Source organism: Gallus gallus, chromosome Z, assembly GCF_016699485.2.
Source record: "Gallus gallus isolate bGalGal1 chromosome Z, bGalGal1.mat.broiler.GRCg7b, whole genome shotgun sequence".
Classification (NCBI taxonomy): domain Eukaryota; kingdom Metazoa; phylum Chordata; class Aves; order Galliformes; family Phasianidae; genus Gallus; species Gallus gallus.
Window position 1 is genome coordinate 13190273 of NC_052572.1, and position 22918 is coordinate 13213190.

Here is a 22918-nt window from a genome sequence, read left to right on the forward strand (position 1 = left end):
TTCTTCCCTTGTCTTTTACTATTTTGCCAGATCAACAATTGCAATCTCTACTTTTCCTTTCCATGTAGGATGTCACTTTTTTCATATATCTGTTCATATCCCCTGCCAGCTGGGTTGGAGAAGTGTTTTGTCCATTTGCTGTTGCTGCCAGCATCCAAGAGGTTGGAGAATTCCCTGACTTTCAGCACAATTCTCCTGGCAATATTCCAACCATTTTCAAAAAGAAAAGCAGAGCAAAGTCTCTACCTAAATTCCTGATTTTTGCAGAATTACCCCAAATGTGGGGGGCACTCAGTATATTGCAAAGTGCCACTTCCAATAAGGCTTAGCCTCTTAAATTGAGTTTGTTATTAAAAAATGAATTATTGAACATTAGTACTCACACAGAAATGAGTCCAGTTTAGAGAGCACAGCCTGGACCTCGAGCCATGCAGCACATCTGCTTTGTGAATATACTTTGCTATTCTGACAGAGAACTTCTGAGGTAGCTCTGCACTATGTGATGTATTAGGATACCTCTGCTAATAAATCTTTAATGCTGGAAAGTGGCCCAAAGCACTGGTCTGTCATCTCCTGTACTGTTAAATCACTACTGTGACTTATGAAGCAGTTTCAACTCAAGCCAATTTATCTCCCAGGAAATCCTGGTTAGATTCCAAGGAGATAAATAGAAAGGACAGCACTCTTTAAAGGCGCTTTGGAGGTGACACCATTCTTCAGAGGATAAATACCAGAAAATGATCCCTGTCAGGGCTGATTCCAGCCCTGGCAGGGCTCTTGGGGGGGGGATGAGGGCTCTGGGGTGAGATTGCTGGGGACCTTTCTGTGGTTTGCTTTATCAGTGCTCACTCTCTCTTCCAGGGCTGTGTGGTTTTTTCTTTGATGCCAGAGTGCCAATCCCTCTCCTTCTCTTCTTACTCAGCCCTAAATATCGGCAGTCTGGCTCTGCTCTGTAATGCTCAGAGTGCTTTGAGAGAGATCGAGGAGATGTATATGCAAGGTGATGCTGTTCCTAGGCCACAACTATTTTTGTGACCCTTTAATTCTTTGAATTCTTTTTAATTAACACTATAAAAATGAGTGCAGGTAAGTTAACACGGACTAATGTAGTCTAGTAACATCATTACTTCAAACTGTGGTCTTCAAACTGATATCCCAACCTACCTGAAATTCTTCAGAATCATATTATCTGAATATTCAAAATTTAATTTGGTTGATTGGTTTGTTGTTTCCAGATGGCATTAGAGCCACTTCATAAATTACCAGAAGAGCAGAAAGTCTCAGAAAAGTCACTGCTCCCAGAGCAGCTGGAGATGTAAAGTATAATAATAAGAAATAATAATAGAATATGTGTGTGTGTGTGTGTGTGTGTGTGTGTGCATATATATAAAGAGAAACAAGTCTTACATGTTTCCTTCCAGAAGAAAAACAGCTTTCAGTTTACTTTTAGGGAATAATGTTATGAGGTGAAATGTAACAAGTAATTTCTTAGTGTGCCAGCAGGATTTCTTACCCTCTTAAAACAAACATCTGCGCAAATAAACTTCTAACACAGTGGTAACCTCAACCTCTTCACCCCTTTCATCAGTCTGTAATAAAGGCTGCTATTAATACACGAAGAACACCCACCACCTCTCCGGGCAACCTGTTCCAGCACCTCACCACCCTTACAGTAAAAAACTTCTTCCTTATACCCAATCTAAATCTCCCCTCTTTTAGTTTGAAATCATTTCCCCTTGTCCAGTCACAACAGATCCTGCTAGAGAATCTGTCCCATTCTTTCTTACAGCCCCCCTTTAGATACAAACAGGCTGCTATCAGGTCACCTCGCAGCCTTCTCTTCTCCAGGCTGAACAGCCCCAGCTCTCTCAGCCTGTCCTCATAAGGGAGGTGTTCCATCCCTTGGATCATTTTTGTGGCTCATCTCTGGACACACTTCAACAGACCCATGTCTCTCCTAAACTGAGGACTCCACATCTGGATGTGGTAATCCAGATGAGGCCTCAGCAGTGCAGAGTAGACGACCTGATGGCCATGCTGCTTTTGATGAAGCACGGGATACAGCTGTCTTCTTCAGCTGCTTTTTTCAGCAGTGCTGTACTCCATCCTTACATCCCTCAGTTTCATGCAACATTGCATTATCCATCACAAATAACTCTCAAGTATGGATACTGCTCTTTTCCATAATATTGTAATTGCTTTTCAGATTGATCAAGGAATGTGTATCTGTTTGGATAAGTCTGATTTTCAGTTTAAAACTCAGCAAAAACATTTCAGATCGTCATTGATTTCAGATTAGCATGTGCAAAATCATTGTTTAATGTGCTGATTACCAAAATAATAATAATAATAAAAAAATAGTTTATTAATCCTGGAAGCACAATCCTATATGAAGCTTGCCAAGTATTAGTGTATATTCACTGTAAAGAATAAGAACTGCAAACTTGAAATCATCTGGACTGAAAATGAGGTTTCTATCAAAAATAAAGATGGACCTCATTTCTTTCTGAAGTTAGCATTCTGAAAATTTTAATAGATCTTATACTTTTGGCATCTCAAATTATTTGAAAGTCCAGCAGTTTACTGCATCATAACACTGCATATAGTAGCGTTCATGTAAACTAGAAAGGTTACTGAATAGGCAAAATATTAAAGAGACAAAAGCCAGATTAGTATTGTGTTTAGAATTTGGAATCGTTTTTGTAGTGCAAAAGGAAGAGCAGACAGTGAAAAATAGCAAATGCTAAAATTACCAAAAGATGGAGAAATGTTCACATTCTTGAATCACCACCTAAGTAGACCCTTTACACACAGTGAATGACTCATCAGAACAGACCAGACTCCTGCTGTCCCTTGGGCACGGTAGTCAGCTGTGTTTAGTGTTTCATTGCCTCAAGAATATCAGTTCATTTCAATATACGCTTTCCAGTTTCTTCAAGTTAACTCCTTTCTGATATCCGTTTTTCCTGATAGTCAGTTTGAGAATCACTGTCGTGTAGTGTTCACACACTGAGAAAGTGCTTAGTCATTTCTGAGATGGCTTGTTTCAAACCATGTGAACTTAGTTTCTGGAATACAGTCATTTTGCTCTGCTGTTCAGATGACTGAAAAAATATACTAATTTGTTACAGTGTGATTTTTTTTTTCCCAAGTTCCTTGGATTTACCTTCTCTTTCCTCTGTATGACGTATCTGTTCCTATTTGTGCAAAACAGATGAGCTCTGATACCAATGGAATCTTGCCCTGGATTTGGGATGTGTCTGCATCTAGTTCAGTTATGTCTGGAAACCTAGGAATTGACTTATTTGTACTATTTAGGATGCATTGTGTGCTTTATTTAATCTAAATCTAGAGCTAATCACAGGTTTTAGAATCAAGGTTTGAATAGGCAGCCTGGGTTGTCTAGATTAATTCTCTGAAATTCCAGACATAAACAAAAACATGAAAAAAAAGAAGGGAATACATTACATGAAAATGCCCTGAAAGGCACAAATAAATGTTGGTATGGGGGATACAGAGAAATGGCAGTGGTGCTATCACTTCCAAGCATGTCACTGTATAGTACTACTGGCGAGCTTTGTCATGCATACATGTAGGTTTCTGCTGTGATCACTGCTGTCAGAGAGATTCAGTCTCAATAGCAATGTGTTTGAGAAATAATCCTCATAAAAGGAAGTTGTATTTAGGGTAGAAGAAGGAAAAATAAACAAACCAAAAAACTGAATGGCATTCATGAATTCATGGTTTGTGATCACGAGACAGAAAAATCAGCCAAAGGGGGAAAAAAGAAAGGAAAGAAAGAAAGGAAAGGAAGGAAGGAAGGAAGGAAGGAAGGAAGAAAAGAAGAAAAGAAGAAAAGAAGAAAAGAAGAAAAGAAGAAAAGAAGAAGAAAAGAAGGAAAACAAAAACAAATCATCCTAAGTGTTCAAGGGAACTAGCTAAAGCAGAACAGCTGGTTGCTCTGAGACTACACAGAATGGTTTGATGATCTGTTAACATACGGGAAGAGAACGTGTGTTCTGTGCCCTTCCAGCGTCAACTGTCTGAAGCACCTACTCAGTTCAGAGGAGAGAATTGATACTCAGTATATTTGAAAACTGGATTACCATTTTTAACCAGAACTAAAAGTCTTGTCATTACTTCTGATAGTGTCATTTATTTGAGTGAGTCTCCCAGTTCCTTCTAGACGGCATTTCCAGCTTGAAATTCTTTTCAAAGTTGGTCTTCTGGCACCTCTTAAAAAAAAAAAAAAAACAGATGTATAAAATGAAGAATTCCATGAAGAATGAAGCCAACATATGTAAATACAACTGCACTGACTGCAGTGGGAGTTCAGCCTGCTTACTCAGAGGTTACATGACCCAAAGAAAAGCTGGGACTTGTCCAGGATCATGGTGAAGAGACAGTGTCAGAGTTCCCAGCACCTGAGTCATGATGTACTTAGCTGAGTCATCTACAACTCTGTCAGTACATGGCTTCATACATAGTGCATCATGCCTTCTTCCTTTCACTAACTCTTGATTTGCTCCTAATTTGAACTGAGCAATCCTAGCATTTATCTTGTGTTCAGTTTCATGTATGTGTATCTCTCCATCAAATTTGTAGTCTTATTTTTTTGTTCTTTCTCATCATTCTGTCCCATCCAGGATGTGTGTCAATGGCTTCCAGGTTCTGTAAGGAATGTGAGCTTGGAGCATATCTATTCCTTCACATACCATGCTTTGGAGATCAAGGACAGCAGGACCACTTCTGACCTCTGTCTACAGATAATGACTACCATGCTTTCCACTTTTCAAATCAAACATAATTTTTCCCAACTTCTCATCATGAGAAACATTGCTTTGTGTTGTCAGGGAAATGATTCACTGAGTTTGGACTTTTCTTAAATAAATTAGTGTAATTTTTCTTTAACCTGACCCCTGGTTCTATAGAGAACTCTACTACTGTTAACTTTCACAGCTTTTACCCAAAAACAGCACAATGTCTATCTGTAGTTAGAGCCAATATTGTGACACCATTGGTCAGAAACAAGAATAATGGGAGAAAAGGTGATGCTGTGATCTGTAGGTAAGCTTATGACTTGGAAGACAAGCTGCACAATGCCTACTACAGTTCCGTTAATTGGGAATGGGAGCATATTCAATGGTCTATCTATAGTCCACTGTATTTTACCACTGAATAAAGGAAGAAAGTTTATTGTATTGCCAAGAGATTTTTGTGAACGTGATGATGTTCTTTCTCTTTTTTTATATTCTTTGAGGGGTTTGTGAGTGCCACAGTGTTTTGCTAGCATCAGTCTAAAAGCTGAAATGCCTAACTCATTTTTTATAACACAGTAGAACTGTCTGCTTGGAAAAATTTAATATGTGTATATGTCACTGAGAATGTAATGTCTCTTATTTATTTCCATGGAAAATGCAACAGACACAAAGATTGCAGTACCACTATTTGGCAGAGCAGATTCTCAGCTACAAAACACTATTTCTCAATGTAGTCACCACCGTTAGCACTGCATTTTCACCAGAGATGAAAAAGAGACTGCATGCTCATAAAAACCTGCACCTGAAGAGGTGACCTACTGTTGCTGTCACCACTGCTGAAATGCACCACTCACCATCTCACTGTGCTGACATCCACTGTTTGGTCTCCATAAACATTTGGTAAGTGTCGATGAATGTCAACGAGTGCCATCTTTTCTGCATGGAGGAGTTCAATGACACACCTTTGCTTCATACACACTTATTTATCAGACACCATTCTGTCACACAGCAACAAAATGTAAATGGATACTGGCAGGAAGGTTCAGCCTCTACTGCCATACCATCAACATCCACCTCTAACGTTGTGGGCCAAAATAATTAAATGAGAGGCTTCACTTTCAGAACAATCCTCATATATATGGACAACAGCCTTCTGCTTTTTGTGTTCCAAATAAGTACAGTGGAAAAGCTAATAGAAGCATAAGGTATTTAATATTTTCAGATTTAAAATTCATGCTACAATGTGTGCCAACCAACCGCAGTAATTGTTACTCATCATTTATATCCACTGTCACAATATTAAAAAACAAAAACAAAACAAAACAAACTATTGACTGTGGTTCTGCTGTAATATGACTACAACACCTGTTCCTCTGTAAGGGATGTCTTTACTTAAGTTTTTACCTTGTTTTGACTGACTAGCACCTAAATTAAGGCTTTTAGTGTCTCTCTGTGGACATGCCTAAAACAAATGGACATGCTTATTAATGGTCAAAGAACAAAGTCAGTTTTAAAAATACAGAGAAAGCAACTGTCCGAACCTCATGAGTTGCTCAGATCATGTTTGGAAAAATTACGACAATAGCATTTAATAAATTGAATTTCATATAAACAAGCCTTTGACACCACCGTCTACTGAATCAGGATTATCACCCTATGGAAAGCAGGTACAAGAATCATCAAAGCTTCCTCATCCCTCTGTCTTAACCTGTAGCAATTTCAATTTATAATTAAAAGTCATTAACATTCTCAAGTGAACAGTAATTCCCTGGATGGAGCAATTTAGATTCTCAAAGGTCATAAAGACTGTACAGTTAAGCAAAAAAAAAAAAAAAAAAAAAAAAAAACAATAAAAGGTAGAGCAGCTTATTAGTACATTGACTGTGAAATTAAATTCAAGACCTCTGTGAGTTGCCCATCTGCTGCACGGCACAGAGAAAGATGGAAACCTTGGCAGAGTGACACAAAGTCCTGAACATTATGCCAAGCTCCACCAGGGCTGGCAGCAGAAATCACTGAGTGCTGAGGGGTACATCCATGCCCCATCCTGCTCTGAGTCTGGGACACTTTGCATAGGCAGTCCTGATTCTCATTGTGAAGGCCAGTGATTATGGTTTCCATTCAAGGACAAAACAAGACACATTTTGTTTCTAGACAATTGAGAAATAGTCTCCGTTTTTTTTCCATGATAGCGAAGTCCAGACATCACCTGAGGAAACTGGCAAGAATGAACCAATTGCCTTTCAGTCTGGGAAGATTTAAACCCATCTCTCTCACATCCAGCTACCTCTGTCTCTCCCTGTCCATCTCTGCTGCATTCAGTCACCACTTGTTCATTATTTACCAGTCCAATGGTTTATATTTTCTTTCTCACTCTGCACAATGGCACATCCCTAGTGGAAATCTTGGAAACTACCCTTACACTGCATGTTAAATACCCATTAGGTTTAAGCACCAGCCTGCCCTGAGAGAGAAGTTCTGCACAGTCACCAGAGCGGAACTGGAGCACTTCTGGCAGGGCCAAGTGGAACAGGGAGGGGGTGGGTAAGCTCAGTGCCACTGCTGTTGGGTATACTCTGATTGGAGACAGCTTGGACTTGGTATTCTTATTAAGTGATTCAAGTGCACCGAAGTCATGGATTTGTAAGTCCGTAACTGAGTCTAGTCCTAAATTCACAGACCTTCTGGCAATAGAATGATGCGTAAGTGATGGATTGAGTTCATCAAAAGATAACATATATTTCCAAACAGTATAAATTGTTTTAATAAATCCAATCCTAGACTGAATTTCTTAGATCATATAATCAAATGGAATTTTTAATTAATGACAAACAGGTTGAGCTAAAACATCCCATTTAGAGAAAGTGCCACATGGTCACATGTCCTATTGTATAGAATTCTTCTCTACTAATAAAATAAAAAAAAAGAAAAAAAGTATTCTTACATTTCTTAGCTGTAAAATAACAATATTTGCCAGTTCATCTTGTGACAGACTGCAGAACATTTTTTCAGCAAGCCCTATGTTCTGTCTTCTGCCTTTCAAGGGGCAAAACAATAGCATAGCAAAATGTTAACACAGGTTATTTCCTCCTTTTTCTGACTCTTTTCATCTACAGATAGCTGAGCAAACTGAAGAACAGATGAAAGGATATGAACTTGCAGAAGGTCAACAGTTTGGTCTTTGTTATTTCATTCAGACAGTAACTTCCATAAATGTTGTAATATTTGCATTTGTAATGAACTCCTATGTAGAATATGTCTTATTGTAGGTGAGAGGTTCAAATAGAAACAGATAATGGAAATATATAATATAGAGAGTGTACTGTTCTCGATGGAAGGCTTAATTGGTGAGGGGGAGTGCAAAATGATCAATGACTACAAATTGTCCACATGAAAAAATAAAAATCTTCTGAAGTAATCTGTTTCTTTCATGGCCATAGACAAATGAGATGTCTGAAGAGATGTACCAGACAGGTCTGAGCATGATTTCAGTGCTGATTAAAAAGGGAGCTGCACAACCTCTCCTCCATTATACCATGATATATTAAAGGGGATTTAGTCCTATTAGCCTTCTTCCCTCTATTCCATACATCTGTTACTGCTATCAGCAGATTTATTTAGCGCATATCTCACTGATTTACCAAAGGTAATGAGTGATGAAATAACTTGGCTTGCAGCCAACTTACATTACTGACATCCTTAATGTTTTCACAGCCTGACCTGTGTTGGAAAAGTACTTTGTACATCAATTATCTCAATAAAGATGAACTCACCAAGCCTGCTCAGGTCCTGTTGCTCACACGAGTTTTCCTCAGAAAGGTCTTCCAATTTTGTTTTGCAGCTTTCAAATCTGTGTAAATGTGAATGTGAATAGGTAATTATACTGACCTTGCCAGGGCTTCTATCGTTTTTTCTTTTCCAGCATTATATCACATAATGAATGGCCACAGTGATCAGATTTTCAATTACCCCTTACTTTATATGCTTGCTTATATCACAGCAAATTAAAACGATTATGGTGGGAAACTCTAGCCAAAGAATGAACTGCTATCTTCTGCTGGTAAAGCAGCCTATACTACTGTCTGATATATGTTTTTTCACACTAAAGGCCTGATTTGTTAACTTACCTGATCTTGAGACAGAGAAATAAGTTAATCGCAAATTTACATTTAACTAAGAACTTTCAAGTGTCATCCTAAAATTTTGATATTTAATGACTTGAATATAAAGCCTGCTCTCATTTTGAGGTGAGAGCAACAGGAAAAAGGTGATTAGTAAGAGCCAGCATGGACTTCCCAAGGACAAACCATGTCTGAGTAACCTGACTGTCATCAATAACCTGGTAGACATAAGTTATCTTTGAGTCTGTGGATAAGAGAAAAATGGATGTCAGTTATCTGAAGTTTTAAAAGACATTTAGGAAGGTTTTCAATAATATCCTTGTAATCAGATGTGAAAGATGTGGTCTTGCTCATTGGAATACAGGGTACACTGAAAACGGAACCATGAAACTCAGTAAGTATTTAACAAGTAGTTTCAATGGTTTAAAGTTTAACTGGTGACTCAACACTTTTGAGTGGGTTGCTTAGAAGCTACAATAAGTGCAATACCATTTAAGATTTCTGTGAAGCACTTGGGCCTCAAGACAGAACACACCCTATCAAGGATATAGAGGACACCAAAGTGCATGGCCTGGTCAATGCAGAGGAGAACAGATCTGCCCTTCAGAGCAATCACAAATGCTACAGAAATGGGCAAATAAGAAATTCATGATGTCATTTAAGAGCGAATTCCAAGTCTTACACTTAGGGATAGACCAGCCCCAGGTGATAATGCAGTCTAGGAGACATCTGACTGGAAAGCAGCTTAGCCAAAGAGGATCTAGTTGAATCCTGACAGACAACAAGTTGAAGATGAGACAGCAATTTACACTTGGAGTAATGAAGGTCAGCTGCAGACTGAGCTTTATCATCAGGGATCCAGCCAGCAGATAAAGAGAAATGATTTTTCCTCTTCATGGAATGTCGTTAAGGGCACACCTGGTGTACCCTGTCCAGCTTTGATTTCTCCGGTAGATATTGACAGATAGGAACAAATGATGGAAAGTTCAGCAAAGGGCTTCTGGGATAATTAGAGTCTGGAGCACTTTTAGGGAGATGCTGAAAGAGATCAGTTTGCTTAGGTTTTGCTTTAATCTTCTCTACAGAAGATTAAGGGAGGATCTCATTACTGCCTTCAGCTACGTAAAAGGAAGTTCTTAAAGAAAAGAGAAGTCATATTTGTCTCAAAAGTATACAGCAACAAGGCAGAAGTCTTATAACATGCATCTGGGAAAATGCCAACAAAATATAAGGAGAGAAAAAATCATGGTTAATATTCCCTTCCTAGGGAACCTATGGGCTTTTAACCCTTAGAGGTATGCAGAACTTTACAGGAGGTAGCCCTGGGCAGATCTGACTTTGAAGATAGATTTTAAAAGCATGTTGCACCAGACAGCCTCCAGAGGTCCCTTCCAACCTAAATTATTTTATGATGCTGTGACTGTAAGACAGAAGAATCTTTCCTTTTGTCTCCCTCAAAATTGGGCAAGTGTCATAAAAAATCTAATTAAAAAAAAAAAGAGTTTAAAATAGAAGTTCTCCGGGCAACTCAGATCTTGTACAGGTTTGCATTCAGAATAAGAAACATACTGAAATTTATTCTCAAACAGCAGCCACTCTAATCAGGAGTATGATGACAATGGCTGTACTCAGAGTGGTACTAATTGGAGTTCTTTGAAAGTGTCCGAATCCATGCATATTCTTAACTCAGAAGCCCTCTTGTTGTAGGCAGCAACAGGTTTGTTTTTTTTTCCTTTTTTCCACTAGTCAAACAGTATTCGAGTTCTGCTGCTATATTCCACTGAAACTTTCAGAAAAATTATTACATATGCTTTTGTTCATAATACAGTAAATTGTCAGTATTTTGCCTGTGTGGCCACATTGACAGCACAGATGGCAAAATGCTCAAAAAAAAAAAAAAAAAAAAAAAGCAGTGAAACTGCACACACAGAATATCACTGACATGTTAACCTCAGTGTAATACTGCAGCACTGCAGTGGTTCACAGAGAGTGTTAAGAGTTTGTCCTCCCTTGCTTCCTTTACTGAATATCCTAGTAGGAGATCAAATACAGGTCTGAAATTCCCATGCATTGCCTGAGGCTCTCCAATCCTACTTATTCCACTGACTAGGAATATTTCCTAACCAAACGTTATCAGTTTTTCTGGAATGTGAGTAAAGAACACCTGCTGGCGAGGCTGTGCAAATCTGAAAAAAAAATGTGATATAGAAGTGGTGACTGTAAGAAGGAATGTGTGTCTGCCTACATGTGAGAGGAAGACTATATTTTTTTATCTTTTTTAGCAGAGCATTCAGTGAAGAACAGAAGAAGAGCTGAATTTTGAACACAGTGAGGCATAAAGGTAACAATCTCAGATGTTTTTTTCATCTGTCCAGTTCTGCTGATGTCCACATGCCTCCTAGATAAACCCATTCAAGGCCTCAAAGAGAACTGCTTCACTTTGAGAAGCCAGCTAAGTGAATGTTGATTAAATTCCATGTGCTTAGTGCTGTGGATGGAAAGGCAGGATTAGAAATGAACAGACTTACAATTCTAAGCATCTGGAGAATGTTAAGTTTAAAACTAAGGTAACATAGTTTAAAATGTTTTACTTTAGATAGCAATTAAATGAAGGATTTCCAGGACACAGTGCTGTATGTAGGTATCTAATTCTGCTTTAGTCCTGATTTGGAAATCTCTGTATTCTTTGACACTGTATACTTTTAATGTCCAAGTTAATTTAGCCATGGAAAATGAATGGGGAAAGTTCTTAATAAGTATCATTTAAATTCCTTGGAAAAACAAGTATCTAACATTCACAGAAGAAATCCTTTGAATAACTTATTTGGGAATTCAAAGGAAAATACACATACAAAAGAGGTTGAGGGGAAGCCTGGCATTTTGCATAGGCAGAAAACCAGAAGCCTTGTTCAACCAGATGCCTTTGAGAAAGCAACAGGCTGGTATCACTTCCAGACAAGGAGCTGAATATATAGCCTTGTTAGGGTCTAACCATGTTTCAAGTTCTATTCACAGTTCCATTCACAGTGATTGTGGATTAACTGATTACCTAAGAGACTTCAATAACTTTGTGCTTAAACAGACATTCATGTGTCTGTCAATATAATTATAATTGGCTCTTTGTTCACTGTTTATGAAATCATCCCAAACTAAGCTATGAAAATCATTTATGTAACTACTACTCTCTCCAGTATATGTGAAATTCCTGAATTCAACATGGATTGAAGAAAGACCTTGCATTATTTCCTTTCTCATCTTTTCATGTTTATATGTTTCTCATACTGTTTATACTCACATAAATAAGTAAAATCTCTATACCTTATTTATAACGAATTTGATAATGTAGTAGATCTTTTGCAATTTGTGTGGATAGTGCCCTATGATGTCATTTAGTCTTGTACTGCAGTAAGCAGGGCTTAAAGCACCACAAATTTTTAATGGGTATTAGAAAAAAATTATTGCTTCTAATTGTCTGTAATACTTAGGTAGCTCCTAAACACAGTTTAGCCCCTTCTTCTGATGTTACTGATTAAGAATCACATGTACCCAAGCTCAGTCAAGAAAGCTAGACTCCTTGGCCCTATCAGACATGACTTAATGGCCATGAACCACAACAAATTTTGCCCTCCATATACACAGGAGGAGAGATACTTCTGGTATTGCTGACAGTATCGTTCAGCAAACCTCATGCACTGCCAGAGGCTGCAGGGGGGCTGAAGGACAGCTCACAGTCAGAGAAACCCAGCAGTGTTTGCCTCAGCAGATCTTGTGGGATCATCTGTTGCTGCTGCCAAGAGTCCTCAGTCCTCAGCAGCATCTGTGCCAGACTTACCATTGATCTTGTGATGTGAACCTGGTGTGAATGCCAAAGCCAAGCTGCTCGCCAGCCCCTTGTGACTCAGAAGTGATAACTCCTGTGAGCCAAGGTGCACAGTCGGCACAGGACAGCCACCACCCAGGGAGCTGCTGATCTGTGCCACCTCCAGCTTCTGTCATCCACAGCTACTACTTCAGCACAGTTCTCCCTCCCCAGATGTCCTAAGCAGCCATAGAACAAAGACATGAGTGAACAATTTGCAGTTCTACAGTCTGTTCATTATTTCAAAACTTCTCTTTCCTGTCATGATTTAGAGACACCAAGAAATGAAGTTAAATGAAGCATCACTTGGATAAAACAGGGTAAACTGAACTCATACTGAGCTTATAATATTGCATGTTTATTTTAAAAAATAGATGTAAAATCTGGTCATATTAGCAATGACTTAATCATGTGGTATTTGCAAGTTGAAACTTGGAGTAGCCCATTTAAGTTCAAAATGCCTAACTTTAATCTGTATATTATGTTATAGTTTACATATTCTTGAGGATTGCATTTGTCCAGTTCCAGGAAAGTCCAATAGTCCTTCTTACTGTTTGCTCCAGTGTGAAGTAGGGAGAAGGGCTGATTACATCGTTCCAGGAGGAGTCAGGAGGTCCTTTCCTCATTCTCCTTCAACACTTGGCAGTGTTCTCCTCTCCACAAACATTTCTGTAGGAATATCTTGAAACCACTCTGCTGTCAAAACCAGCCTGGCTAAGTATGGCTGTTTTACTCCTAGTTCACCTGGTTTTATGACAGAGTTGGTATTACTTGTCGGCTCCATGCTGTGACAGCTGTGAAAGTTAATACATTCTTCTTCTGCTGAAAACTGAGATTTCGGTTTTACTTCTGGTGGCTACTACTCACCTCAGCTCTACACAAATAGAAATTATATCTTCCTGTTCTATAGAACGTGCAAAATCAAGCACTCTATGTGGTTTGTGTGGGCACAACACCTACAATATATTTGTTGAAAGAGAATCGCTGTAAACCAACCTTATATTCCCTATCCTCAGGCCAGACTTGGAAAGACTTTGCAATCCACCAAATGTGCTAATTTGTTAATAGATGTGTTTGTATGGAATAGAGATCCATTTTAAAGTATTGTTTTTTTAAAAAATTTGAAATCTAATTGTTGTTACTAATCACAGAAATGCATGCTGAGGAGACTGCTGATTTCAAAGAGAGATATCAATGCTTAAAGTAGCCTACAATAGTATGTGGTTAGAAAGAGCAGTTGAGGATTGATTCCCTTAATTTCTTTGAACTAAAGGATGAAAAGGATATAAATCTGAAGTTCTTGTAAAATGCTGCATAGAGCTTCTGAGGCCATAAGCTGTAGCTGTGATCACAGTGAAATACTTGTGTACCAGTCACCAAGGTCAGAAGGACAACAGTGTTCAAAGACCATGACTGGTGCAAAAAAATGGGAACTCTAAAAATTCTAGTGAGGTGATCTATTAAAAAAAAAAAAAAAAAAAAAAAAAAAGAGAGAGAGAGTTTAATGGTATTAGTCCCCATATTAGGGAGTAAAAGGCTAATTAGAAAGGTTAGGAAGAAATTTCTGCAGTGGTAGGGAATCACACTTCTCAAGCATCTGATAACAGACACAAGTAGAGGCAGAGATAATAAATTAACAGGATCTCAGAGCAGGCTGAGCATAGATATCCTTTGTCCCAGTTTGAAAACAAAGGAGATGTCCACCAGCAGAGAGCACAAAGGAATGATAATATGAGACCAGCCAAGGGCTTATTTTGCTTGGTGCTGCTTCAGCTTCAGCTGCTTCAGGCCAACAGGACAGTCTTTAAGATAGGAAGAATGCAGCTCTTAACTCTTAACAGCCCTTAAGGGTCATCTAGTCCAACTCCTCTGCAATGGACAGGAACAACTACAGCTAGTTCAGGTTACTCAGAGCCCCATCCATCCTGACGTTGAGTGTCTCCAGGGATGGGGCACCTATCAACTCTCTGGGCAATGTTCAATTCACGTTCAAAGTTGTATTATAGTGCCTTAGAGATATTTATAGCTGGAGTACCTCTCCTATGAGGAAAGGTAGAGGGAACTGGACTTGTTTAGTTTGGAGAAGACTCCAGGGGGACCTCATTGCAGCCTTCCAGTACTTGAAAGGAGTGTATAAACAGGAGGGGGAACAGCTGTTTATGAGGGTGGATAGTGATATGAAAAGGGAGAATGGTTTTAAACTGGGACAGGGGAGGTTTAGGTGAGATATTAGGAGGAAGTTCTTCACACAGAGGGTGGTGACACACTGGAACAGGTTGCCCAAGGAGGTTATGGATGCCCCATCCCTGGAAGCATTCTAGGCCAGGCTGGATGTGGCTCTGGGCAGCCTGGTCTGGTGGTTGGCAACCTGCCCACAGCAGGGGGGTTGGAACTCGATTATCATTATGGTCCTTTTCAAACCCAGGCCATTCTATGATTCCATGATTCTATGACACCCTGGCTCTGAGATGGGACCCCTGAGCACCATCACACACAGAAAATATCAGGGATCTCTGCTACAGCCAGGGGCTACAAGATCATGGGTTTTATAGCTGAATCTGTACGTACAGCAACTGTGCTCCAGCGCTTGAAAGAAATAACAAACATAAAAAAATGACATGCTTCCAAACTAAAATTTTTTGACACTGTGAAGAGTATTCGAACTGGTGGCACATATTAGCAGAAAGCTTTCCTCTTAACAGGAAAGTTTGAGCAGAAGTACTTAGTGCTGAGCACATTTTGGAGATTAAGTTAGTGTGGTTAATGAATTCTGATCTACTAGAAAGAGTAAGGCCATAAAATAAGCTTCTTCTCATCACACTGTCACTATATTTGAACAGTATTGTCCCTATGTGGGAAAAGTTGATGGTAAAAGCATTCAGATTTTGGCCAAATAATTTAATGGAAATTATGAAGTACATTTGTGCTACTCAGATATGTCTGCCCTTTCCTTTAAGCAGAAGAAGGATTTCGAGTTTCTAATTTTTTGGTCATTAAGTCCTGTCCGAAGATGATCTAATACTACAATTGTTATTTCGTAACGACAATCACTGAGATTTTGCTGGTTATTTTGTCTTGGAAGTCACTACAAAACTTGATGCCATGTACTTTGTTTTTGTTTTATTTTTACTGAATTACAAAGTTTTGCCAGTGCCAGAGTTTTGCAGAGGTGTCACTGGTTCACTACAGTTTTCAACAGCATCCAAATCTCATTTTCATTGAAAAAGAAAAAGGAATTGAGAAAACAGATCTTTTCCATTTAAAAAGGGGCGTTTCAGTACAGTTCCTTTCCAAGATGCCTGGATAGCCTCTTCTTAAATTCTAACCCAGAATGAAAACAAATTTTGAAGCTGCAACATTTTGTTATGTACTGGAACTGCCGCCCACTGGCCAACTTTACTTTTTTATTGAATCCTCGTGTTCCATCTAATGAACACTTTGTACTGCGTGTTCCCAAGCCTGAGATGACAGAAAATCTGACTACTATTTTGAATATATATTTATTTCTTTATTGGCTGTTTTCTATGGGGTTCATAGGTGGGAGAAATCCTTCTGAGAATTGGATTAAAAAACTGCAGATTTGAATTAGTTAAAAAAAAGAGAGAGAGCGAGAGAGAGAAAGAAACACATCATTCCAGAAGAAAAATGAAAAGGAAAATATTTCAACAATAATACTGTTTAATTGCCATTTGATTCATGTACTGTTCCTTATATTTTTTGTGTAAAGATTTAAAAACATATGTATAGATGGTATGACTAGACATAACACAAAAGTTTTTTAAAACTTCTTTAATTCTCCTAGGACCCCCAAAAAGTCATTTTTAAAATGTAAATTTAAATAGGACTTTTTCTAACACACATATAAGCTGCCCATACAAATTTCCAGACTGTATCTCACCATTCGGGGTTTTGGTTTACAGCTCTGTAGTTTGGGGACAGTTTAATAAACAAGGATTGGGAAATCCTAATTACGTCTGTATGGCATTTATGAAGTCAGTAGTTCTACTTGTATAATGTTTGGCCTAATTATACAAATTTCATTTTCCCAAAGTATTACATTCATTTATATAACCACACCATTCATTTCCTGTTCCTGTATTTACTGCAAAAATACTGAAGCTCTGGAGACTTCATGCATTGGACTCTTTTTTGTGGTTACTAAGTTAGGTGCATAGATTTTTCTGATTTATATATTTTTTTAAATTATTATTTACTTCCATACCTGTATTATAATTTCTTGAAGATGTAACACACTCACATTTTATCTAACCAGCAAGAAAAATGCAAATTTCTTTTCTTGTTAATTTCATTTAGACATTGAGATAAGCATGACTTTTGTAGAATCAAGGGTGGTAAACAATGATGATTTTAACAATGATTAAGCAGAACACCTATAGAAAAAGCACTGTAGCAATGTTTAACAGTTTTTTATATGGAGGCAATGTAAATCTCAGAAAGATAGTGTTTAAGAAGGCATTTTAAAATTCAACAGGTTACATGCTATACAAAATATTAACTATACTTATTCTGACTAACTGCAACTTTACTATTCTTGAACACTGTAAAATTTTATGAGAAAATATGTAAAACTAAATGCTTTAGAAGTCCAACTGAATGAAATGTGCAGTTGTGTTTTTATCCCATTTCCAGGGTGCAGAATTTCTGTAAGCAGAACAATGTAACTCCACCTTTTTTTTAATTTTTTTTTCACACCTAGTCAAACAGGTCATTCCTATACTTCCCAAATAAGATAATATGCCTTATCAAATCGTATTTGTCATCCAGGAAGCAGAAGTGCTGGACTTATTTGAATAAACACAGGTCTCTCATTTTCCTAATTATTAATATTGTGCTCCCTCCATCATTACAAAATAATTTCTGAAATCATAATTAAATGAGTAATAAATATAATGTTTTGTACTTTGTAAAGGAAATAACTAGGTAATTTCCTACACTTGATGCCATTCTGGTCTATAAACTTCATATGATCTCATGCTTCCTGATGCTGGCATCAAACCATTCTTCACAGCAGTGGTTGTGAACAAAGAGTGAAACTCTGCAGGCTAGAAAGTGTTTGAGAAATTTTGTTGACTAATGTTACAGCCAAAAATTGTTCAAACAAAAAAGATTCTTAAGAATCTTTTCTCTCGGAAAAAGAGGGGGACACTCACAGAGAGAAGTCCCTTCTGAAATTGAAGAGTCACCAAAACCAAGAATACCTGACCGAAAACACAAAACAAACTGTTGCTGAAAAGGTTTTTGCACTGTTAATTAGTTGATGAACACCAGGAAGCATAATAACAGCTGTTCTCCCTCCTTGTATGAGCTGTCATAGAAACTGAAATGTAAAAAAAATCGTACGTGAACACTGCTTGTGCATCATTAAGCAACTATTGAGTATAGCTTCTATTCTAATGATACTGTGGAAGTGCTGTTATGCATAAAATGTAAAATGTTTTTTTCTTGGTTGTATTATTATATGAAGAGTTAAAATAGATGAGCACTACTGATTGACAGATTTCACTTTTATTTCTTTTATATGGTTTGCTGAAAAAGAAGGAATGTCAAGGCAGGACTGAGATCTTCTTAAACTTTACATTAAAGACTTTATAGACTTAGAAAAGATGGAAATTTTCAACCTGTATTAATATCTATTTCTCAAACTAAAGAGCAATAGAGAGTATACTGAGAGACTCTGGGGGACATTAATGTTGACAGTGAATGGTTTGGACCTTCAGTCAATGACTACATCTGTGCAATTTCTATACAAAGCATTGCAAATACCAGTTCAGATAACTTAGTCTCAGATTCTTGTGTTCAGAAAGTGAATAGTCTACACATGGACGTATTTTAAGATATTTCCATGTTTTCATGTGAGTAAAACTGGATCTGCAGGAAGTCTCCACACAAGACGAGTGTATAGCTCATTCAGCCAGGCCTTCAGTCAGTCGTTGACAGAAGTTCCTCTACATGTTGTGTATGATAAATGAAATCTCCCAACAAAGAACAAGTACATGGATTCCACTTCAAATTAAACATAGTTTGCATGAAGTCAGCTTAGGTTTCTCTACATTTGTAGTATAGTTGCACCAGATAGACTGAGAGCCTATGAGTTTAATTTGCAAAGATCTGTTGGGATGGAGAGGGTGTAGCTTGGATATCCTCAGTAGCCAACTGAAAGAAAGAGACACTTCCAGCCCATGAGTCACTTGACCTATTTCAGATTGTCTATTTTTGTATGAAATTTATTGTTCCCAGGAAGTGCCTGGTTTCCCTCTGAGTGAAGAGCCTGAACAATAGCTTTAGAGGTTTTCTTCCATCTTTTCTATGTCAAGCAGAGGAAAAAAGAACCCTACCTTCTGCATCTTTCCAGCATTTGCTGAGTTCTTTTGAAAAAGGTAAGACTTGGTTCTCAAAGAAACATGATAAGAAGATGAAAGGGTGAATTTTAAGAATTGCACTGACCATCGAGAAGAGTTTTATTTTATTTCCATTTATAGTATACCATCAAAGGTAGTCTTCTGTTCTGAACAGAAATCAAATGTCCCTCATGAGTGAAAGGGAAACTGAATCTGCCAAAACCGTGCCAGAAACTGAAAGCCAATAAATGCAGGTTACTGGAAGATGCTGGTGTACAGCCCTAGGAACAAAACAACTGCTGAGGTTGTCCTATTGCCACATGCCCAAACTTATGTAAGTATTTCATTTGTCTGTATTTTTGTCTATCTGTAGGCTTGTGTTTCATGACTTGTTTGGAAATGAGCACACAGCACCATGATCTGTCAGCAAGGTCTCACAGCTCAGGCTCTGCAAATGCAACTGTACAGTAACCAGCCTTCATCAAGCACTGAGTCATTCGACCTAAAGCTCTGGTCTCTGCTGGCTGAAAGTATCATGGCACCTCGAAGCTTTTCTTTAGTTCTTTTGTGACTTGTTTTGAGAAATCTGCTGAGATTTTCAAAGTTGTTAAACAGTATAAAACCACATCATTTTCATATAGTTTCAGGTTTCATTGCTATCCTTCCAGGCAACTCCTGAGTAAGATGCAGGCAAGCATTCCATGTGCCTGATTTCCCATACAGTTGATTCGTTATTCTACCTCCTGCAGTGAACTCTTGATTTCTTAATTTTCTTGTCATATTCTGCTTATGGCTGTCACATTGGTTCAAAGATATGCCTGCTATTAACACAAGAAGTACTGAAATAGTAGCATTCCAATTCTCAGGGTAACTGGCAATGTTTTCAGGAATATAGTCAGCATATCACATGTATACTTCATATTTTCTTTTGTCCACAGGCACATACATACATGTAGGTCGCTCCAAAAGGAATGCTTCCTATTTACCTCCATGAAAACTACAACAGAGAGAGACCACAATAACACTACTTGATACAGCAAATTCTCACTACAAAACACTCTCTCTCAACATGCTCATCACCATTAGCTATGTATTTTTGCCAGCGATGAACAATTCAGTGAAATATCTTTGCTTTATATGCACTTCCATGCCAAATGCCTGTTTATCAGACTGCCCCTCTGCTGCCATCTGCCACAAAGCAACAAAATGTGATGTAAAATAGGTGGGAAAGTTCAAACTCTACTGTTATACCACTAACATCCACCTCTGACAGCGTGGGCCATCATAAGGAGGCATTACTTTAAGAGCAGATCTCATATATTTTCATGTGTAAAAATACCTGAAATCTGCTTGTATGTGGATGGCTACCTGTTCTGTGTACTTTCAGAACAACTACAACAGAATGTGTATTGTTACTTACACTTCACTTCTTCCTGCTGAGGCATGTGGAGCCACAGTCCCCACAGCTGCATGACCCTACTGCATTCCTTCCAGTGCTCTCAATCAGAGAGAACTGGTCAGCAGAGGAGGCCCCTCACCACATTACCCTGATTCCCCTCCTTACCACCATCATGATCACTTCTCCTGCCAAAGAGTGTTACCTTCGCTTTCAGCTTATTTGGACTAGGTGTAATGATAACACTTTAGAGCCACATCTGTGAACAGACTCCCACATGCCAGACACTGCATTAAACAGATAAAAAAGATGCCCACTCAAAAAGATTTAGAGTGTCCTTGTTCCTGGCATGATGGCTTCTCTCAGAGGGAAAATAAAATTAGAATGACCAGCTGTCATTTCTGTTAACAGATCATGGGAATGGAAAATATAAGAAATGTGTCCAATTATACTGTAGGTTTTAGTTGGCCTCGTTGAGTAGAATAACGCTGTTAGAAACATTTAAGGAACACATAATCAACTCTGAATCTGGGGTCTGTGAGTCCAGTCATGGATTATTAGCATTAAGAGGAAGGAAGGTTTAGAAATTCATCCCCGTGCTTCTACATATGTAATTGATAATTTCAGTCTCTGAAGAAAAAAAAAAAGAGAGAGAGAGAGAGAAAACAACAACAACAGCAACAACAAAAACTCATTCATTGCTCAGGACCTCCTCATAATGGGAGAAGTCACATTCCAAAAAAAAAAAAAAAAAATCTAATACATCATGTTGTGAAGTAGAGCAATGATGTTAACATACAGGAATAAATGTGACATTTGGCAAAAATTATGCTTTTATACTAATTATCTGTAGCCATTACTGTAGAGATTTGAAGAGTCTTTAGGAATCTCCTGTAAGGAACACACTTCCTTGATTAAGAGCCCTTCATGATTTGACCTCGTTCTCACCTACTTCCTTGACAGCAGGGTCAAAATCTGTTCCCTTCCAGACAGGAGACTTGATTTCCATACCAGCATCACACTTCTTATTTTTTTAAATAAATATGGATTTTTAAATCACTTACTAATGCTTGGCATCACAGACAAAATTCTCTAAATCTCATTTAGCTGGGAGCATTTACTGGAAGGAGGTGCCCACTGGGAAATCCAGTAATGGATCATATTATTTTCAATTAGCCAACTATTTTGTTCATTTCTTATCTTCTCCATGTGCTTGCTAAATCCACTTAGAACTGTTAACAGTGCATTTTAAACAATATGAATCAGAGAAGATAGTTGCACTCTTTAACATAGTCCGTAGTGACAGAACATGACTGTGGGGAAAAGGCATTTTTGCAGAGTATCAGTGAATAACTCACTGTAGTGAATGCTTCTTTTCAAGAAAATGTATAACACAGATGCTTCTCTTTATGCCCACTTTCATTGGGTAAATTGTGTGCTGTGACTGGTGGTAAGAAAATATCTCCAACACAAGACAGCTGACATATTGCTAATAGAGTTACGGAGTCTTAATGGACAAGAAAAGAGATGTTACTCCAGGGTACTGTTGAAGTGTGAGGTATCCATAGGCTGAAGAAGTAGCATTCTTACTGATAGATATTTCTCCTTCCTGATAGGAGCTAATTAAAAGCAGCACTGTTAAAAATGACGTGTAAACCAGTATGAGAACTGGTAACCTGTAATAGAAAAAACCTTTGTATACGGTTGCCTTTGCAAATGCCTCTTGGTTCATTCCCCTCTCTCCTTGTTAACATCAGGCTCTTATGCAAGCCTGACAAATGTTCCCTCTCTGCATACTCTCTGCACTCTCTTGTCATTGACAAATGGAAATGCTTCAAATCACTGGCCAAATTGTGTAAAACAAACTTGTTAGTGTTTTCATTAAATTGTCCCAGTTCTGGATTCTGCTGAATACACAAGAAGAATTCAAATATTAGCATGAAATTTTGCATTACACACAACTCCCAGCAAAACCAGAGCAGGACTCCCAGGGGCATCATATTCCCCCTGATGGACTCTGCAGATTGTGCAGCTCAGCCTGCAGCTGAGGCATGTGGGGAACCAGAATACACTCCTACATAAATGACTCCAGTGTACCATTAGTATTTGCTAAAAACTGTCATTTTGCTGCCAAATTTCAGGCAAATGCACTCAGACATTTTCCTTTCCATGGATATCTTTGCATTGGTATCAGTTTCAAAAAAACTGAATGCTTGAATTTGTTGTGGCTAAGGTTCCAGGAAGGGGTTTGGTACCAAATATTTCAATCTGGACTTGAAACTCTGTATACTGTCTGTATAACTATGGGAAATGGCATTCCATGTATTAAGGAAGTTATCTGCAATTACATTAAACAGGTAATGAGAAGATTTCATCAATACCATGTTAGGAACATGTTTATGCTTCAAACACAACCAATGCAT

At 38.2% G+C, this 22918-nt stretch overlaps 1 long non-coding RNA gene across 1 annotated transcript; it reads right to left on the reverse strand.

Moving 5' to 3' along the window:
* Positions 1-1851: 1851 nt before the first annotated feature.
* LOC121108615 lies at positions 1852-13432 on the reverse strand. Its single transcript, XR_005843263.2, has 4 exons — positions 13292-13432; positions 12714-12919; positions 8534-8610; positions 1852-4235 (listed from the first exon to the last, which is right to left on the reverse strand). It is a non-coding gene; the product is annotated as an uncharacterized LOC121108615 (long non-coding RNA).
* Positions 13433-22918: the final 9486 nt, after the last annotated feature.